Genomic DNA, 5,008 nt, shown 5'->3' with positions numbered 1-5,008 from the left:
CAGAGGCCCAAGGCCTTGGTCATCCTCTACTGCTTTCCCAGGCCATAGCAGAGAGCTGGACTGGAAGAAAAACAACCAGGACTCAAACCAGCACCCATATAGGATGCTGGCACTGCAGGCAACGGCTTTACCCACTATGTCACAGCACTGGCCCCAGAATTCATTTATTTGTTCTAATAATTTTGATGGGGTTTTAACTTTCTCCATATGGTAGGTCATTTCATACATAAACCAAAAAAAAAAAAGTGCTCCTTTCATTTTTATTTGGTGGTTGTTTGTTTCTTTGCTTGTATAATTTTTCTGGCTAAGACTTCCAACCTTATGTTGAAGAAAAGTAGTGAGAACGGGAATTTTTTGTCTTTTTCCTGACCTTTGGGGAAAGCCTTTAGATTTTTCACCATTTAATATAATGTTAGCTGCAATTTTGTTATATATGGCCTTTATTGTGCTAAGATACATTCCATCTACCCCCAATTTTCAAGAGTTTTCAATTATGAAAGAGGGTTAAATTATATATCTTTTTTCTTTGTACTAAGGGAAATAATTTTTTAAAGATTTATTTATTTGAAGACAGACTTTCAGAGAAAGGGGGGTGGCACTGTGGTGTAGCGGGAAAAACCACTGTGTGTAGTGCCAGCATCCCATATGGGCTCTTGATCAAGTCCTGCTTTACTTCCTATCCTGCTCTGTGCAATGGCCTAAGAAGGCAATATTGTTCCCTATTTACTTTAAGATGTATTTTATTTGAAAGGCAGAGTGACAGAGAAAGGCAGAGACAGATGTATTCCATCTGCTGGTTCTCTCCCTAAATGACCACAACTGTCAAGGCTAGGCCAGGCCAAAGCCAGAAACCAGGAAATCCATCAGGGTCCCCAACATGGGTGGCAGGGGTCCAAGGACTTAGGCCATTTTCTCTGCTTTCCCAGGTGCATTAGCAGGGAGCTGGATCAGATGTGAAGCATCTGGGACTCATACCTGCACTCCCATATGGGATCTGGTGTCCTAGGCAACAGCTTAACCCACTTCCCCACAATACTGGCCCTTGTCTTATTGTTTAGATTGTTCTCTATTTGCTTTATTTCTACTTCAGTCATTCTTATTTACTTCATTCTGCTAACCTTGAACGTTGTTCTTTCTCCTTGCCTTATTTTATTATGTTAGATTATTTAATTTAAATCTTCCTGGGGCCGGCGCTGTGGCATAGCTGGTGGCATAGCACCCATATGGGGGCCGGTTCGATTCCCGACTGCTCCACTTTCAATCAAGCTCTCTGCTACGGCCTGGGAAAACAGTAGAAGATGGCATAAGTCCTCAGGCTCAGATCTGGATGCTGTAGCCATTTGTTGGGGAGTGCAACAGCATATGGAAGAATCATTCTCTCTCATCTTTCTCTCTGTTACTGTCTTTCAAATATGTAAAATAAATTTTTAAAATAAATCTTCCTTTTTCTTTTTTTTTATTGACAGGCAGAGATAGACAGTGAGAGAGAGAGAGACAGAGATAAATGTCTTCCTTTCCATTGGTTCACCCCCCAAATGGCCGCTACAGCTGGCACGCTGCGGCCAGCATGCTGCGCAGATCCGAGGCCAGGAGCCAGGAGCCTCGGCCTAGTCTCCCAGGCGGGCGCAGGGCCCAAGCACTTGGGCCATCCTCCACTGCCTTCCCAGGGCACGGCAAAGAGCTGGACTGGGAGAGGAGCGACTAGGACAGAATCCGGCGTCCCAAGTGGGACTAGAACCTGGAGTGCCTGCGCCGCAGGTGGAGGATTAGCCTAGTGAGCCGTGGTGCCGGCCTAAATCTTCCTTTTTCAACATAAGTTCCATCAAATTCAGGATACTTTTGCAAGTGAATATCAGTCTAAATGTAGTCCATCCACAAGAGACTGAGAATATAAGTATGTCATTGCAGCTTTTTATACACTTTTAACAAAATATGATGGTATGATTTGAAACAAACAAAAAAGCAGAAAGAGCCAAATTAATACTATAAGGTGGATGCCTGCTGAATTCCTAGCAAAAGCCTCACAAAATTGCTTTTGTTTAACAAAAGGAATAAAAACAAACCTTGTTGGGATGCAGAAGTATTCTTGGGAGTAATTCTTTAACATTTTTCAATAAAGCTTTGGCAAACTTTCACAAAGGATTTAGAATAAGCGGGTGCTCCACAGGGTCATCAAGCAAAATATCTTAAGCACTCCCCAAATTTATTTCTTCATGATCTTTGCTTTTGACAAGTTTGGTTTTGCTATAACTGGAACATTTACACCTGTTTGTGGCCATCACTGTGATTATACTCTCTTCAGAATCATATCAGTAAAGCCATGTTTCATCTCTTATAGTTCTTCCAAGAAATATTCCAGGACTTTTACCTCACTTATTTCAAATTTGAAATTCTGTACCTCTTTGTAGTTGATCTGGTTGCAACAATTTTTGTAGCGACTGAGCAAAAAGTTTGCTCCACTTTAATCTTATTCCATCTCAACTACGAAGGATAAACCAATTGAGATGTCTATTATTTCTGTTGTTCATTGTCAGTCCTCTTCAAATAGGCCACAGGCAAGATTTCCCTCAAAAACTGATTTGGATTATTTTCCACTGCAAGTTTTATATTCAATATCACATATGCCCCTAAAACAAGTTACCCATTTGTAAAGTGCTGATTCCTTTGTACAATTTTCCCATTAAACTGAATTATTTCCTGGTGATTTCATATGATCACTTCTCAGCCTTTTGGCTAAGATCAAGTATAGTATCTGATGATTTGATATGGACTTTTTCCAAACTTACATCTTATCCTTCTTAGTATCTAGAACTAGGCTCACTACTAATGTGTTGTAACAAGTTAATATTAGTGTATTTTTTGGAAAAGATTTTTGCAACCCACATAGAGTTTTTCATATTTGTACTTTCCATTAGTTTATTAAAATACCTTCAATGTTTATTAGGTCCATTGACTCTATAGTCTTCCTCAGTATACTGCTATTACCTAATTGATTCTTGTATGGATGATATATCCATTGTTGAAATTTAGGCACTAAATTTCCCCAATATTGCTGTACTGACATCAGTTTCTCCCTTCTTATTTGTTTAATATGTTTGCTTGTTTTCTATTGTATGCATATATATTTGTGATTATTATATCATATTCATGAAATGACCCTTTTCATCTCTTTTTTTTTTTTTGACAGGCAGAGTGGACAGTGAGAGAGAGAGAGAGAAAGGTCTTCCTTTGGCATTGGTTCACCCTCCAATGGCCTCTGTGGCCTGCGCACTGCGGCCAGCACACTGCGCTGATCTGAAGGCAGAAGCCAGGTGCTTCTCCTGGTCTCCCATGGGGTGCAGGACCCAAGTACTTGGGCCATCCTCCACTGCACTCCCGGGCCATAGCAGAGAGCTGGCCTGGAAGAGGGGCAACCGGAACAGAATCCGGTACCCGGACCAGGACTAGAACCCGGTGTGCCGGCACTGCAGGTGGAGGATTAGCCTAGTGAGCTGCGGCACCGGCCCCTTTTTGTCTCTTAATATAAAGTCTATTTTATCTCATGTACATATAGTCTTCACTGTTGTCTTTTAGTGACTATTTACATATAATGTTATCTATTCCTTCACTTTTTTTTTTCAGTCTAACTAGTGTCTTAAATTTAAAGTGATTCTATTATATAGGGCATGTTGCTAATTGTCTTTTAAAAAAAAATCCTATTTAGCCATTTTATCTCTTTTTATGGCAGAATGTAATCTATTCACATTTAGAGTAATATTTTAAATGTAAAGAATTGATATTGTCAATTTACTGTTTTCTATTTTCAAATTACTCTGTTCCTTTGTTCATCTCCAGTTGTCTTCTTTTGGATATAATACACGTTTGTACTGGTATTATCTTTTATCTTTCTTTAATCACTATTATGTTTTTATGATATTTACATAAAAGAATATGCTTTAGTTGTAATTAAATGTTAACAACCTTAATTACACTCAAAAACTATACTTCCCTTCTCATCCATACACAATATGGTATTAATGTGTGGGGAGCAATCCGGACTAGACTAGGTTACTCGAATTAAGACTTATTCTATGCATCTGCTCTCCCACAATATGGCGCTGGGAGAGAAGTAAACAGCTTCCGCACAGCTGCCTCCAGTTCAACTAATAAACTGTAGGACTTGCTCCTGATTGGAGGAGAGCAGCGTACTCGGCGTGTGGGCAGCCGAGTTGGGATTGGCGGAGGAGGACTATAAAGGAGGAGAGAGACGGCATGCACCAGGAACATCTATGGGGAACATCTAAGGGAACCCGTGCAGCCCCCGAGAAAGCCGGCTGGCGGTGTGCCGCTCCCCTGCGGAAGTGGGGAATGCGGCCAGGGGGAACTGCCCTTCCACGGAGGTGGAAGGGATAGTAGCCAACCCGGGAAGAACCAGCAGCAAACCCGGGGAGGGCCGAGCAGACGAGAGAACAGCGCAGGGTCCTGTGTTGCTCCTCCACGAAGAGGGGGAGCGACATAATGGTGCCGTGACTCGGATAGGAAACCTAGGACGGATAGGAAACTTAGGAGGGAAGAAACGGGAAGAAGCAGGGAAATATCGGAGAGAGAGACTAGCAAACAGCCTAGGGAAAAGCCGGACGAAAAGGGTGCCGGAAGAAGCTATTGAAAGCCTAGGCATAGACTCAGATACGGACTACGGGGGGAAGCTGGGAGAAATCTCTAAGGTCGAAAGCGAAAGTGAAAGCTAGAACAAACAGACTCGGACGCGGACTGTGGGGAGAGGCCAGGAGAAATGAGGGAGGAATATCGTTGGAGGAAAGCTTGGGGAAACATACCGGGTAGAGAAAAATGTTAGGGAAATTGAAGCCGCGGGGGGCAGGCCAAGGCGGACACGAAAGCCACTTTGGGGTTCTCAAGTTAGCCCGGGAATAGGGGGCGAAAAGTTGAAACCAGAAGCTGAGACGCAAGCCAGATTGGGATCCGTCTGATTAGCCCGGGGAGCAAAGGACGGGAAGCCAAATCGTGGGGC

At 42.6% G+C, this 5,008-nt stretch overlaps 1 pseudogene; it reads left to right on the top strand.

The window, feature by feature from the left end:
• The first annotated feature begins 2,713 nt into the window (after positions 1–2,713).
• On the top strand, positions 2,714–2,861 carry LOC127483119 (U2 spliceosomal RNA; annotated as a pseudogene).
• The last annotated feature ends 2,147 nt before the right edge of the window (positions 2,862–5,008 follow it).

The sequence above is a fragment of the Oryctolagus cuniculus genome, chromosome 4 (genome assembly GCF_964237555.1).
Source record: "Oryctolagus cuniculus chromosome 4, mOryCun1.1, whole genome shotgun sequence".
In the NCBI taxonomy this organism is placed as follows: Eukaryota; Metazoa; Chordata; class Mammalia; order Lagomorpha; family Leporidae; genus Oryctolagus; species Oryctolagus cuniculus.
This window is presented reverse-complemented; position numbering and strand designations above follow the sequence as displayed.